Genomic DNA, 17,123 nt, shown 5'->3' with positions numbered 1-17,123 from the left:
CTATCACCATATCCTGCAAGTTCTCACTCTGATCTTTGAGTATTCTGAGTACTCTAAAATCTCTTCAACACTATAGAAATGTGAGAAATAGACGTGCATTGCCATATATACACGTGTAGATTTTAATCCTGTTATCTTTTAGCCATGAGGTCAGGGATTCCCATTGTATTCCTAAAACCCAAACCTGAAATTGCTTAGACTAAAGGCTGCATTCATAAGTACCTGTTCAATAAACAAATAAATGAAAAGAATGGATGTTGCCAGACATAATAATCAAATACAATAAGGAAATACTTTACTATCTATAACTTTGAATCCCCTCTAGACTGGATGAAATATGTTACTGGAAGACCATCAATCAATTGAGCACTTTGATGAATGTCTGCACATGAGTTTGAGAGTATAAGCCAGAAAACATGCAATTATTTTCCAAACTATTGGGGAACCCTGAAGTGGAGAGGTAATCTGGATGAAAGAGGAGACCCCGAATGGCAGCCGAACTCTGAGGGACTTGGGAGAGCAAGGTTCACTGCTATGAGCTTTATAATGGTTTGTGCTAGAATATGTCATGGACTAAGCCCCTCTTTTGCCTTCTACAAAATATTCAGTTAATTTTACATTTTTCACTAATGTGAGGATGCTCTTTGGGGAACTTAAGAAGTCTGCAGCTTTCTTGCCTTGCTAGACTCCCTGATGGGTGAAGATAGCTCACAAGAAAACAGGATAAGGAAAGTATAAATCTTTGGGTGGAAATTTTTCAGAAATAGTAGAAAAACTTTTGGCTACATAAGTCATCCAAGAGACTGGGGGCACAATTCAACTCTAGAATAGATCAGATGGTTCAGGGAAACCAAGCTGCCATCCAGGTTGACTACTGCCCCCTGAGTGGAAGGATGGAAGCCTCAGAGAGGTAGAAATAGATGCTCTTTGAATATATTTTCCACTGTGCCATTTGCAGTTCCCCACCAACTATCAGCTGATTACTATCAAACAGCTTGGACTATGCCACCTTTCTTATGACTAAGCTCCTAAAAAATTACCAGAATTTATGATTATTATTGTCAGTTCAGTTCAGTTCAGTTGCTCAGTTGTGTCCAACTCTTTGCAACCTTATGGAATGCAGCGGACCAGGCTTCCCTGTCCATCACCAACTCCCAGAGCTTAGTGAAACTCATGTCCATCAAGCTGGTGATTCCATCCAACCATCTCATCCTCTGTCATCCCTTTCTCCTGCCTTCAGTCTTTCCCAGCATCAGGGTCTTTTCCAATGAGCCAGTTCTTCGCATCAGGTGGCCAAAGTATTGGCGTTTCAGCTTCAGCATCAGTTCTTCCAGTGAATATTCAGGACTTATCTCCTTTAGTATGGACTGGTTGGATCTCCTTGCAGTCCAAGGGACTCTCAAGAGTCTTCTCCAACACCACAGTTCAAAAGCATCAATTCCTCGGTGCTCAGTTTTCTTTATAGTCCGACTCTCACATCCATACATGACCACTGGAAAAACCATAGCTTTGACTAGATGGACCTTAGTTAGCAAAGTAATGTCTCTGTTTTTTAATATGCTGTCTAGGTTGGTCATAACTTTTCTTCCAAGGAGTAAGTGTCTTTTAATTTCATGGCTGCAATCACCATCTGCAGTGATTATTATAGTACCTAACATTTATTAAGGTCCTGCAATGCATCAGTTATGATGTTAAGACTCAACAAGTGTTATCTCATTTATGGGTATTTATCCATAATATCCCTCATGACGTAGGAAATATTATGCCTGGAACAGTGTAATTGACATATAAATACTCTTTCAGTGGGTGAATTCATATTAATAGCCAATTACTAGCTAGCTATTCAACCCTTAGTATGTGCCAGACAGTGTTCTAAGCTCTTTCTATAAACTAACTCAGTGATTCCTTAATACAAACCCATGAGGTAGATAATAGTCTTATTCCTATCTTTATAGCTCAGAGAAGTTAAAAGTTTGCCTATAGCCCTACAGTCTGGCTCCAGATTCCACACTCAACCACACAGTCTTCTGAATGAATCAGCCAAGTAAAATTTGGAGAAGTTAAATAACTTGCTCAAGTTCCTCTGTCCAGTGAGAACAGGCATAGGACTCAAACTCATGCCTGGCTGTCCTCAAAATCTACACTCTTAGGGGCTACACACAAAAGAGACCAAATTAATTAACTCATAACTAATGGGGTTCACAAAGATTCTAAATCTTCTTCAAGTCCCTCGAAAAGCTTGGAGCATCTGCATAAAACTCGCAGTCTAGAAGAGGTGGCAAGGTGAGATATAATTTGATATGTGGTTTAAAGGGTTTTTTTAATTTCTGTTGTTAAAAACACTATAAGTAGGACACTGTAAAAACAGGAAGCTCAATCAGGATTCTGTGGTATTAATCCAATCAAGGGATGATACTCTCTTGCATCAGGATATTAGCTATAGTAGTGATGAAAAGAAAGTAGATTTTGATGTATTTTAGAGGTACAGCCAACATAATTTAATGAAGTATTAGATGTGGAATATGAGAGTTAGAGAAGAGTAAAAAATTGCACCAAGATTTGTGGCCTGAGCAACTGATAAATGGAGTTGTCGTCAATTCAAGCAACTTTGTTTTGTTGGTTGTTTGACAGTATCGGGTTTCCCTGGTAGCTCAGCTGGTAAAGAATCCGCCTGCGATGCGGGAGACCCGGGTTTGATTCCTGGGTCAGGAAGATCCCTTGGAGAAGGGATAGGCTGCCCACTCCAGTATTCTTGGGCTTCCCTAGTGGCTCAGATGGTAAAGAATCCACCTGCAATGCAAGAGACCTTGGGTTTGATCCCTGGGCTGGGAAGATCCCCTGGAGGAGGGCATGGCAACCTACTCCAGTATTCTTGCCTGGAGAATCCCATGGATGGAGGAGCCTGGCGGGCTATAGTCCACGAGGTTGTAGAGTCAGACACGACTGAGCGACTAAACACGGCACAGCACACATGAGGGGTTTCAGAATGTTTTGAACACACTGATTTTGAAATATCTGTTGGATATCTAAAGTGGAAATGCTGGGTAGCCAATTGAAGAGAGATGGAGTTGAAGATATAATATGGGGGTTATTAACATATAGCTGGTATTTGAAAACCTTAAAATAGTTTATCAAGGGAGTGACTGTAAAGAGAGAAGAGAACTAAGGATGGAGTTCTAAGGTGCTCTCAAACTCTAAAATGTAAGACAGAAGAGGAGGAACCACTGAAGAAGATAGAGAAGGAGGGAGAAGCAAAGCAGAGGGAAACCAGGAGAATGTGAAATCCTGGAAGCCAAAGGCCGGTATATATTAAAGAGACGGGAATATCCAACGTGTAAATATTACTTATGGGTCAAGGAAGATGAAGACTGATAACAGACATTTTCATTTACCAAATTGGAGGTCATTGGTTACCTTGGTGGAGTGGCATGGAAGACTAGTAAATTAAAGTGGGATAAGAGGGATCATCCCTGGCATCCAGCGGTTAGGACTTTGCCTACTAATGCAGCGGGTGTGAGCTGATCCCTGGTCAGGGAGCTCAGATCCTGCATGACTTGGGACCAAAAAAAAAAAACCAAAACAGAAAAAATATTGAAACAAATTCAATAAAGACTTTTAATAATAGTCCACATAAAAAAAAAAAAAAACTTTTAAAAAAATAAGTAAAGTCATCAAAGAGAGAATGAGAGGAACAGAATTGAAGACAAGGAGTATACACAACTCCTTCAATGAGCTTTTTTGCAAAGGGGGCAAAGAAAGCATGGTAAATAGGAGGAGAACTGGATCCATAAAAGTTTGTTGTTGTTGTTTTAGATGGAAGAAATAACAGTATGTTTGTATGAAGAAGTGAATAATGCAGTGGCATGCATATCTGATGTTGAAAGAAGCAGAGAGGAGACATTGCTGGAACACTGAGTATGTGAGATGGGATAGCACCTCCTGCACATGTGGAGGGATGGACTTTCAATAAGAGCATGGGTATTTCATTCAGGTGGAAAGGCAATATATGGGAATATAACACTGATGAGCAGACATGGTGTTGAAGATCTCTGGAAATTCTCTTCTGATTGTTCCACATGTCTCAATAAAAAAAGAAAGAAGGTCATCTGCTAGGATTGAACATTGGGGAAGAAGTGTTAGAATTTTGAAAAGAGAGGTGTGAAACAGTCACTTAGGTATGTGGGTGAATGACCACCTCGGAAAGCATGTTTGTTTGGTAACATTAAATGTAAAGTGATACCATTCAGTTTGGCTATGTGTCTTATAAGTTCTGCAACAGCCATGTTCAGTGAAACAAGCACAAGTGGAGAGAAGCAGAAACTTGGATTTAACTACAGTTTCATCAAGTCAGCTACCGTGAAGCCCAAGAAGGGAAAAATTGTCAAGGAGATATACGAGTGAGTCATATCAATTGCCTGTGGAATTCAAGTGATTAAAGAGGAAAATGGTGATATCGTGGGAATGAAGGACATTGAAATGTTGGTAGGATCAATGGATTGGAGGTCATGGCAGGAGAGAAAAATTGTACATTTTGATCTGAAAATTCCTTAAGACTCACCAACGTGTTTATGCTTTAAGAATTTCTTTAAAATTTATCCAGCATTTTTTAGTTGAGCAATTGCTTCAAGTGATCTTAGCTAATCTATCACCAGAAATAGAACACTCCCTTAATTTTTAAACTGTTTTTGTTTTTGTTTTTTTAATTCCCTTGCCGCAAACATCCATCCAAATACAATAGTCTACTGACTTTGCTCTGCCATCCCTTTCCCTTGCCACCACCCAATTCAGGTAATTCAGCAATTCATAGTTAGATCATTGCCACACCCTGTCAGCTAGTTCCTTTCTGAATCCATTTTATAGCTATTAGAACAAGGGTTTTTCCTCTCAAATATTATTTTGCTTTTTGCTTTGCATTTAGATAACTGAACAATGAACAGTTAAATTCTTTGCTATCTTTTGTTTTTAGTATGGTACATAATCATTTTTAAACATGAAAGAGTCCCTCATAAGCATTCTGATGTCTTTCAATAGTTTGCATTATATTTTTTCTTGCAAAAATGTGCGTTGCTTGGTATTTTCTTTTACTAAAATTGAAAAGTAAAGCTATGTGCTAAGAATGAAGGAAATCAATTTATAATTGGTGCTATAGGAAGAGAGCAAATTTTAAATTACAACTCTAAGGACAAAATCCAGGTGAGCTGAAACAATACCAGTTGAAACAGGAGAACATAACAGTGTGATCCCAGGACCTCTTTCAAATCATCTGGGGTGCTTCTAAAATGTGTTTCCTGCACAGGCCCTGTTGGAAACCAAGCAAATTGGAGTCCCTGGTGGTGTGCCAAGGAGCTATATTTTTATCAATTTATTCAGGAAATTCCAATGCACTTCAGAAGTCAAGAAGCATTGATACAATTGGGTTGATCCCTACTGTGTTTTGAGCTTCTCTGTCAAGGTTCAGCAGTAAATTCCATAATTTTAAATCATTCATAAAGAATTTGAATTTGATACTTTTCATTGAATCTTTTAAATTAAACTTTCCCTTCTCATTCTATTACTTTTTTTCCCAATAATATATCTGTTATTTGTTTTATTTAAATTGTTGCAAGTTAGAAAGACTAAGAAGCTAATTTTTTATCAGTGGCTGTAAATGGTTTCATATTTGCAAAGTACATTTTTCTTTCCAACAGGAAAAAATATCGATTTTTGAAGGAGTAAAACGTATTCATGAACAAATACTGATACTAATAGATAGTATATTTTTTAAGTGTTAGCCTCATTTATAGTTTTCAAGTTCTAATTCTTTCTACATCTACATGTAACATCTACCTTCAAGTGAAATCTAAGAAATGGAAGTTTATTAAATTTGGGCTTTACTGAAAAGCAACTGACAGTTGGAAGTTAAGTAGGTGCAGGAAATATCAAGAAAGAAAAGGTTGACAAGAAGTTCCTAAATAAAATCCTTGAATTTCACATACAGTTTCACATGCCAAACAAAATAGATAATGTAGTAAAGATCTGTAGGGAATATTCTCTTAGAAAACTATTGCTTCTAGTGATTAGTACCCACCTTTCCCTAATATAAATTTGTTATAAAAAGGTAAAAAATCCGATACATTATCATGCTTAGTCTCTCAGTTGTGTCTGACTCTTTGCCACCCTATGGACAGCCCACCAGGCACCTCTGTCCATGGGATTTTCCAGGCAAGAATACTGGAGCAGGTTGCCATTTCCTCCTCCAGGGGATCTTCCTGACCCAGAAATTGAACCCACACCTCTTGTGTCTCCTGCATTGGCAGGAGGATTCTTTACCACTGAGCCACCTGGGAAATCCAATCTGATATATAGGTATATATCAAATATAAATATACAGATATACTCTCAGGAAACGAGTTCCAAAAGTTTTATAAATCTGTTCATGTTGAAAGAGAGGGAAATTTTAAAGTTTGATAAAATTATTAAATAAAATTTATAGAAAACACAGGTTCATTAAACTGTTCACCAAAATATCTTCTTTTCTTATTGTTGCACTATAAATTTTAACTGTAATAATAAATAATAATTTCTCTGGAATGTACTACATATTCAAAATTTATCATCACCATCCAATCTAGAATTCTTAAAAAATAACACCCAGTAAAAGAAATGCTCTCTAATATTTGCCATTAGAACATACTGCAAAAAAGTATTTCTACAGAGCAGAATAATAGAGGAAACCATATTCTAATATTTTAATTTAAAGCTACATCATTCATTGTGAATAACAAGCATGAGTATATTTACATATTACTTAATTTGTCAAGGAATATGTTTTAAATGATAGATTTTTTTAAATATCCTAAAGGTATACTGGATTCTGGTCTCCCAAAACAGTTTATGTTGGGTTGTTTTTTTTTTTTAACTACTTATAGCTAATCCGAAGCTCAGAGACTTAAGCATCCAAAATAAAAATTTTAATCCTAAAGTTTCTCAGGAGATAGGCCACAGCCACAAAGAATTTTCCTCTCAAGCTGACTCTCTGTGGATCATCACTTCATAAATAAAAGAAAACTATATAGCAGACCTAATCATTTCTATGTATTCATTTCAGTAAAATGAGTGTTTCCCATTCAGTGAGTCTCCCTCTCAATTCATTTGACGGACATAAACAGTAAAGACCGTGAGTTATTAAATTAACTATAACAGTTCATACTTTATGGTCTTTGCTGTATGTCAGGCATTGTCCTAATTAATCCTCTATTTTGCACCATCAGCCGCAGGACTGATTGTGCTGCTGCCGCAGTGGGATCACTCCTCTCACCGCTCAGACCCTACACTCACTTCCCAGCTCACTCAGCCTAACAGCCAACATCCTCACTCTGGCCAGCAAGTCCCTCCACAATCTGTACACATTCTCCTTTGCTGCCCTTCCTAATCTCTCAGGGCACAATGGCCTCCCCATCTTTCTTCCAACAAGCCAGTCACAATCTGCCTGAGGGTCCTTTCCATTGCTGTCCCCTTTTCCTAGAAACACTCATACCCAGGTATCGGCATGGCCATCCTCCCACTTCCTTCAGACCTTTATTCCTAAACCACTTTCTCAGGAACATCTTCCCTGTCTGCCTTGTCTAAATTTGCATAATTCCCCTCAATACTTCCAACCCCCTTGCCAGCTTCATGCTTCCCTAGAATTTTTTGCTAGCATACTTTATATTTTTCTTATTTATTTTCTATCTCCCCATTAGAATATAAGTTCCATGAGGGGAGAGATTTTGTTCACTGCCATGGTAAAAGTGCCTAGAAAAGTATCTGAAATATAGTAGGTGCTCAAAAAATGTTTATTGAATTAATGAAAGGAGATATTAGCTTTCTCACTTATTTCTGAAGCAAATAGAGGACAATGGGTTTGTGTAATCATGGAGAAATTTAAGGAATGGAAGCATTAAACGTTAATAATAACATAAGCTCAACAGAAGTCTCCTGCTTAAGCTATAGGTGGTCGTGGTGGCTTAGTCGCTAAGTCATGTCCAACTCTTTCAACCCCACAGACTGTAGCCCACCAGGCTGCTCTGTCCATGGGATTTCCCAGGCAGGAATACTGGAGTGGGCTGTCATTTCCTTCTCCAGCTTAAGCTATTACTCCTTACCAAAGCAAGAGCTAAAGGGAAATATAGTCTTTTTCTGCCCCTCAGTTCCTGACCCATTTTAGGTACTTAATAAATATTAGTTGTATACTCTTTGGCCCAGTCTTCTAAAGCTTCTAGCTTTGTGACAGAGTTACATTTCAGTTCTTGATGAATCTGTAACAGGTCAGCATCCAATCACTCTCAAAACTTGATTTGTAATCTCTGGTTTGACCAAATCTAGTCTGGAATAGTTCTTGACATAAAAAAATACAAAGTTGGAAGGCACAGGAACTGTGATTGTGAGCATAAATCCACACAAAGAGCAGCCTCACTCTTAGGGCATCCAAATCACGGAAGTGGCCCAGAATCCCAGCTCCCTGCAAGAAGCTGATGAAAGTAGAATGCAGGCCATGGCAGCCCGCCCTCATGAGGGGTGGGGGAAGTGCTTCTGGCCTTGTGGCTCACCCCCCGGCCCGCCTGCCCCCACTTTGTTCTGCTGTGTGTGCCCGTGCTGGCTCCACTCACCTCCAGGGCCACCTGTTGAGGCTCAGCTGTATTCTGCAGCTAGCGATGGCCACAGCGGGAGAATTCCAGTCGCTAGCCTGCCAATGGTGATGGAAAGCTTGGTGCTACCAAGGCGTAGACTCTTAATAAGCACACATTAGATACTCTTTGTAGAGTGTCCAGGCTGGGGCACTGCCAGTGAGCATGGGGGAAAGTTCATGGGCTTTGGGATTCGACAGACACGGATTCAAATTCCAACTCTGATTTTTTTAAAAATAGTTCACGATTACTAAGAACTCACTATATACCAGGCACTTATATATACATATAAATCCTTTGATACTGACATTATTATTCCCATTTTTATAGATGAGGAAACTGAGGCTTACTAATGTGCCCCAAGTCACACAGCCAATAAACAGCGAATCATGGACTTGACCTCTAATTTTTCAAATCCGTACTCTCAACCACTGTTTCACACTATGTGGGTTTGAGAAAGGAAATTAACTTTATCAACTCCTGAAAATTTAAAGGAAAAGATAAGAAATAACCAGAAGGTAATGACTGCTCATTAAATGTGAAAAGGCTGTCTTTTAAATGTGATATTTGAAGAATTATGGTTAATTATCCTATGTGTTAATGGATTGCTTTACATATTTAGGAAGAATGACTACTTTTAGAGATATATACAAAAGCATATACAGATGGAATGATAGTATGTCTGAATTTACTTCAAAATAATCCAGTGGGGTAGATGAAATGAGATTGTCATGATAATTACTGAAGTTGTGATGAGTACACTGGGGATTATAGTACTATTCATTCTACTTTTTACTATATTTGGAGATAATAAGTGTTTTTAACATGCTCTTTAAAATAATGTGAAAAGAAATATGTGTGTGTACATCTTTGCGTGTATTCACAGAGTAAGAAATAGACTTGTTTTTCTAGAGCGAGCCTCCACAAATGGGAAATAAGCTACTCTGTTTCTTATGACTAAAACTGATCTTTAGATATATGGTCTCTTAAATAAAAAGTTGCTCCAATATAAAATTATCTTTCTGTAGCCATATTTAAAAATAAAAAATGCTGTATCATTAGTTATGGGGAAATTGCCCTAAAACCAACAAATGTCTTCTCTGGCATGCATCCTTGTATTTAAACGGTGATTAAATGAAGAAAGTAAGTGTTTTCTGCTTCACACACAAAGCATTAAGATCTGAACAAAATTCAAGGAGCAGAAGGTTCGAGTTTTCTGGTCAGTAATTTATTTTAAAGGCTTAAAATACTGGGGATTTTCCCCCAAAAAAAGCATCTTTGGGGGTACTGAATTGGAAAAATATCAAGAAAGTATGAGATGAGAAATACAAATAAAAGATTAAATTTCATTCATGTACTTTCTATTTTTTCACAAAAACCTGAAAGCACATGATATGGGTTTTGTATTGTTGAATTTTTCATCCAAAGAATTAAGTGATATTAAACACTTAAAATTTGCACAAATGCTCACTTGGTGAATTCATAGGGATGTGACTTGTCTTCAATTTTAGTATGAAATGCAGGCAGCAATTTGGAGATGGAAGATAAAATATTTTAAGAAAAAAGATTGTAAGGCTATATATGGTGGACATCAGGTAGAAATTTAAGATGTTAGTCCACCAAATTTTTATCTGTTAGGAAAATATTTACTGGTCTTTTTTATATTCAACCAGCAAGAAAGACACTGGTAGTGATCAAGTTTTCCGTATTTTAAATTCTTCACTTGTTCAAAAACCAGTTTGTTGTTTTACTATAAATAGCTCATTCAACCATGACAAAAAAAGGAGAAAATTGAGTTGCACTCAAGCAAATATTCAAAAATCTTTTGAGTACATGACCATAGAGTCAGAATCTAAACTTTATGCATAAAGGCAAGAATGACAACATCCAGTCTGTTCCTTTCAATGTTTTTGGTGAGTCACAGAAAGCACAATTTTCACTTTCCTCAGCCTGAATTTTTTAAAGGAGATGACATACATTGTTAAAAAGAAATCTAGATCTCAGAAAATACCTCATTGTGAATTTTCAAATTAAAAGTAACATGTAAGGGGGGAAATGTATAGTCTTGAATAGCTACATATCACTTATTCCTATCACAATCAGTCAGTTCAGTTCAGTCGCTCAGTCGCGTCCGACTCTTTGCGACCCCATGAATTGCAGCACCCCAGGCCTCCCTGTCCATCGCCAGCTCCCGGAGTCTACTCAAACTCATGCCCATCGAGTTGGTGATGCCATCCAGCCATCGCATCCTCTGTCGTCCCCTTCTCCTCCTGCCCCCAATCACTCCCAGCATCAGGATCTTTTCCAATGAGTCAACTCTACCACCCACCAAATCAGAAAAAGAAAACTAAAACTGTAGTTCCCCAGAAAGAGTGTCAAACTTACAGATAGAATTTCCAGTTTCAACCCCAGTTTTGTCTCCTACCTTTGTAAGTCCACTAACTACTTGGTTTCCTCATCGACAAAATAATGATAATGAGAGTTGAGAAAATGAAGTTTAAATCAAACAAACAGTTAAAGACGTAACCAAAACAAAAGCATGTCTATAATTATTCTTCATATGTGCGTACATATACATATAAATATGCAAAATAAAAACACATTAATGTGTAAACTAAAGACATGCATTTTTTATTTAGGGCATAGCATGTTGCATTTAGCAATAGGATCCTGTGCTATTCCTAATGGGGGCAGGGAGGAAGCACTCTGTGAGAAAAGACAACCTTTCAGAGTACTTTTACTGCATGAATTAAAGGTTATTTCATTAGTTCGGGCAAAATTTGTTTAATATTTGTACCACTTAGTCCTGCCAATTTTCCTCTTTGTATTTCTACCAAATCATGCTTTGATTTTCACTTGGGGATGTTCATGCATTGATCATCTTTTCTTTGCTCAGTAAATCAAACAGCAGTCAAATCGTCATGCTTTGAGAGTTATATAAAGTCATTCTTTAAAAATGACACTCAAAGGAAAAAAAAAGCTTATTCTCTAACACTGGTTTTTATTTTAGTAAGAATTTTCTTCAAGCCAAAACGAAAGTCAAGTCTATATTTTCTTCTCCTATCAATTCTTTTCCTGTTGTCAGTAATTTAGTCTCGGGGGAAAAAATTGAGATTAGAAAGGAAAAAGAAACAGAGAAAGATGGAAAAAAAAAACAATTACAGTGTAAGACTGAAACATAAAAAAAATTAAAATAACTTAGAAATGGGATGAGTATAAGCAAAAATACATGATTTTAACATGACTAATGTTTATTATTAAACAAAACCTTGTGTTAAATTAGAACTTGAAAACTTTGTCAGTCTGATTAGTATAATGCAAAAGTCTAGTAAAAGTAAAATATCAATATTTTGCACAAAAGTACCTATAAATAAGAAGTTTGGAGCTTAAACTAGTTAGCATTCTAATGATCTTTTATTTTTTAATTCTATAACATATCTAGTATTTCAGTAGGTTATTATTTCTTAAAATGCAATTTCATAACCATAGGCATGAATTTGTACATATGCTTGAAATGTGCAATGACACATTTCCACAATGTATTTAAATGACTTTTCTGTCTGCCTGTTAAGATGACAGAATAAGACAGCGAATCTTGATGGTCTTGATAAAAATGGAAGAATAATGTATTATTGACATCTTCATCCAATATACCCCTCCCACCCAGAAAAAGATGCTTTCAGAAATGCGTTTGGCAAACTTGATATTGTTCTTGTAGATCACATGCTTCAGGAGCATGACTTCTCTGAGGAAACACTAGATCTTGTAACAGAAATATCTTTAAATCTTTTAGATAGCCAGTCCACAGGGAAAGGTTTAAGAAAGGATCAAAGCTTGTCCTTTCAGCTTGAATTATTCCATTACAGCTGAATGTGACATAATTACAAAAGATGTTGGATGTGGAATCTCATCAGGATTATCTGACACTCATCTTTGTTGAGAAAGTCTCCCCAGCTGTTGCTCTGATCGCTCAAATGTGACGGGAGTACAGAGTACAAAAGTACTTGTAAGTGACCACTGCTTGGGGTGAGCTTAGCTTCCTTAGGCCATTTTGTGACTTTCCACAAATATCAATAGTATGGAAAAACAGAAAGCATTGTTCCAAGTATAGTTCCATTTTATCTTTTCAAAAGCAGCTTAGAAAACATAAAAAAGCAGCAGCAACAGCAGCGGTAGTGGCAAGGGGCTTATCTTTGGGCACAATTTTGTTCAAAACAGCCAAACTCATTTAGCTAGAAACATTTCAATCAGAAACGATCATTTTGCACTCCCGTGAAAGACTGCATGTGTTCTTATTTGTTTATACGATCTCATCTTAATTTAGCATTCCCCTATCTTGATAGTCTGATAATGACTTTGCTGGTGGAAATTCTTGTTATTGGGGATGACTCAGAAAGAGCATTTATGACCCTGAAAATGAAGTAAGCTGAATAAATATTTAATTTCCTCCTATGTTTAACAAGCTCTGGCCATTGGTAAATCACCTTTAAAATTTTAAAAGGTGTGTTTTGGGACAGCATTTGCCAAAGTTTCTTTTTTAAATATCATTACGGGAGTTCAATTGTACAATGTAACATCAAATATAAAATGTTGAATAATTACTCATTCCAAAGGATTTGAGAGAAGCAAAAAAAAAAAAAAATACTTTTCTTTCCTTCCTTGTCGTGGATTACATTTTCTTCATACATTATTAATGAAGTTAAACTACTAGTAACATGCCAAATGTGCTGCATAGGAGATTTGTGCCTAATCCAGCACAAAACAGGCCCAGTCACATAATGAGAGAAAAAAGAACAAATGTCAACAGTTTCACACTGGGACTAGATTAAGCAGACCGTACTTACTGATTTCTTACACAGGGATTATCTCACTTTTAGTCCTATGAGAAGGAAGGCCACACTTCTCTTATATTAACACAGAATTGCACCTGAGGAAAAAAAAATGGAGAGAAGGTGCTTCATTTCCACTCCCCCTCAGTCCCATGGCCATGGAACCTTGGTTTATTAAATACCACATACTTAAGCCATTGTTTGGATAATGGGCTACATAAAAATGTCTAACCATGATATACAAGTATTAATACTTTAGAGATCAAATATAATATTGCTTCTCATTGAACTCTGATTAGATCGTTCTTAAAATAACTGGTGTTTATTGTTTACCCTTCTACTTGCTAGGTTCAAAAAGCTCCATGGCTTAGATCATGGCTGGATTCCTTACAGGCAATATTAATGTTGAAAGAGTTTAAGGATTTTTTTTCCCCCTTTAATCTCTGGAGGCTAAGGCTTGCAGCCCTTACGTAAGCAAGCCCCATTGACTTCAGTGAGAGTTTAGCAGTTGCATAAATATCACAGGACCTGGCTCCCAGTCTTCATTATTAGTATTGCTCAGAGGGAACACATTCACTGAAAGTGTAGTTTTCAGACTTTTGATTATCTATGTAGACAGATGATATCTACTATTCATGTCAAGAGTATGCACTATTAAATTAGGCTATGTAAAAAATTAAATTTATTTATTCATTATTTATGCTTCAAAATACAGAGTTTACTGTGTCCACAAAAAAAAACTATGATTGCCATTGAATCCAAAGACTGAGCCCTTTGCTTCAATGACCACAAAGCTTCTAACATTGCTTTACTAAATCACTTCCCAAATGTACCTTTTTAAAAAACTTGATCCTTATAAAATGCTTCAGAAAACTTTATCTTAAGAGAAATTTTGTGTTAAAATTTACTCCCATTTGGTTCATAAACAATTTGTTAACTTACTTTGGCTCTTATTCCAACTACTTGGTATAGTGGCTCAGAAACCAATAATTCATTTAATGGGTGAAACAATCATTTAGGGAATTTTTTTTCAATGGCACCAAACAATTGTTCATCATCAAGTTTGTATGCAATTCTGAAATAACTGTTTGGAAAACTTTGGCAATTTAAAAAAAAGAATAAGTGAAAGAAACTTGACAAATAGAAAAAAGAATGGATAAGGCCATATTGGCTTGACTTATCAAAATAGTAGATACAATTTACTATCATACTCTAACTGTAAACACCCAGAAAAAAGAATAAGTTTTTTAACCTTTAAGGAAATCTCAAAAATAAATATTTTTCCAAGTTAACAAATTTGTCCAAATTCTTTTCTCCATAAATTTTGATTTAAAATTTTTCATTAATATGAATCTTCTTTGGTAGTTCAGAACTCTATCTATGACTCTGAATGGGTATTCATTTCAAAAGAAAAAGTTGCACAAATATTGCTAAAAATAATTGATCACTGGTAAACCTTGAATTCTACATTATATAGGGTAGATGTAGACACAGGTATATGCATTCAGAATCATACCTCCATAAAATAAGAAAAATTTAAAGCATGGTCATAGCTTATTTAAATCTAACAACACAGTCACGTGGATAACATTTATTCTACCAATGAGGATCTGCATGACTTTCTGTATTATGCAGCCAGTAGAAAAACAGAGCACTTAAATCCAAGTCTTCTGACTACAAATTGAATACTTTTTCCCTTCACATTAAAGCAAACATTCTGTTAAATTCACTATGTTACCTTTTACATGAAAAAATTTCCAAACACTGGAAAGAACTTTGAAACACATTTGCATACTCTTTCACTAATACTTGTTTTAGTGTTTCCAAAAGCATACTATGAAGATCACTGTTGGTATCTGAGATGACTTTAGACAGTATCCAGTCAACATTTTCATTTTAATAGTAGTCTAATATTTATTTTTCAAGACAACCTCTATTTACGAGGTTATGTTTTCATTTTTAGCTTAGTTGTACTTAAAAGAGTCCATTTCAAGATGTTTATTTAAAAAGTGATGCTCTCTAAAAATATTATTATCATAAGTGGCATAAGACTGGCAAAATATGAAGACAAAATGGGAATGACAGATTTGGAAAATGCTGATTTGTAGATTCTTCCCTGGGAGAATACAAAGAAGAACAAAGTACACTTGTCAACTTCAGAAATGCGTAGTCTTATGATAACTTTCACATGCATTATGAGAAATTAATAGCGCTGTTAGAAGAGAAGAAGTATCTAAAACCAACAACTTAAGCTTCCATTTTAGGTATTTGGAAGTATCCTCTCTACTAGAATAATCTCTTCCAAAAAATAGAAGCAGATACATTCCAAATACATTCTAAGATCAGCATTACCCTAATACCAAAACCAGAGAAAGACTTTACAAGAAAGGAAAACTATAGACCAATATTTCTCATAAGCATAAATGCAAAAATTCTCAACAAGATATTATCAAATTGAATTCAATAAAGACAGCTTTACATACCTTCATCTGGTTAATACAGGCATGAATACATACAACTAACACAACAGAGGAACTTTAACAACTCCAAAACGATATGTAGAGACAGAGGAAATGTCTTCTGGTTGGAGGATGGGAAAACATGCTTGGAAGGTGGCATTTATGAAGAATGGGTCAGGAATTTGAAGATCAGTAGGGGAGAGGGAAGTCAGGCAGAAGGAATCTTGTGGATAAATTTCTGGACATTAGGTTGGAACAGAGTATGGGAACACAGGAAGGGGAGCTTGTAATGGAAGCTAACACTGGAAAGATAAGTTGTGGCTGGATTGTAGAAGGCCAAAAATGCAAGCCCGATTCTTGGACTTGATTCTGATGTCAATACCTCCGCTGTGCCTGAAATCTTTTCAGCTAAGAAAAGTCACAATCAGAGCTGAATTCTAGACAGGTCAGGCTCACAGAGGTACACTGAAGACGAAGTGGGTGGAGGGTTTGCAATTTTGTGGTTGAGAAGAAATAAGGAGCGAAATTAAGGCAGTGTCAGAGATGATAGAAATGAATTGATGAGCACGAGAAACATTTTTGTGGTTCAGTTGACAAAACCTAGTCATTGATTAGATGTGGAAGAAAAAAGAGAGGCAGAATTTGAACAAAATGAATAAGTGGGTAAATCCCAGTAGAACCAGAGAGGTTTTGTGGAATGAGATGAATTGGAGATGAAAGCCTTGAATTTGAATATTGCAAAAGATTGCTATTAAGCTTTACTATGATTATATCAGTGTGAACAGATTCAGAGTACTTGCTCCTTGGATTAAAGGAAGTAACCATTTTAATTAGTAGGACACAGTATAAATTGTTCTAAGCTCCAAAATCATATAATAATAAGATAATATATCATTAAGGCTATATACTCTTAATCAAAAGGATATATAATGTCAAGCAACTGTGCTTTTATAAAAATTAGCAAACAACCTATTATTCTCATATGAAAATATTTGGATGAACATAGAGAACATATGGTTCTCTATCTTCTGCATTATTTAGATATTGGCATAAAAAGAAGTAAATATTTGAAGTAAGCATACAACATCTCTTGGGATCAAGAATGATGAGTAAACTAATAGCTTTTCAAACTGTAATTCAAATCCTTTTATTGTGAAAGTGTGTTAGTTGCTCAGTCATGTATAACTCTT

At 36.2% G+C, this 17,123-nt stretch overlaps 1 long non-coding RNA gene across 1 annotated transcript in view; it reads right to left on the bottom strand.

The window, feature by feature from the left end:
- LOC122422302 overlaps positions 1-16,053 on the bottom strand; it is a 100,419-nt gene extending 84,366 nt beyond the window's left edge. Inside the window, exons 1-2 of the long non-coding RNA XR_006263773.1 lie at positions 15,958-16,053; positions 13,490-13,572 (exon numbers count right to left, since the gene is read on the bottom strand). This is a non-coding gene — a long non-coding RNA (uncharacterized LOC122422302). The remainder of the gene's footprint in view (positions 1-13,489; positions 13,573-15,957) is intronic.
- Positions 16,054-17,123: the final 1,070 nt, after the last annotated feature.

Source organism: Cervus canadensis, chromosome 19 (genome assembly GCF_019320065.1).
Source record: "Cervus canadensis isolate Bull #8, Minnesota chromosome 19, ASM1932006v1, whole genome shotgun sequence".
Lineage (NCBI taxonomy): Eukaryota > Metazoa > Chordata > Mammalia > Artiodactyla > Cervidae > Cervus > Cervus canadensis.
This window is presented reverse-complemented; position numbering and strand designations above follow the sequence as displayed.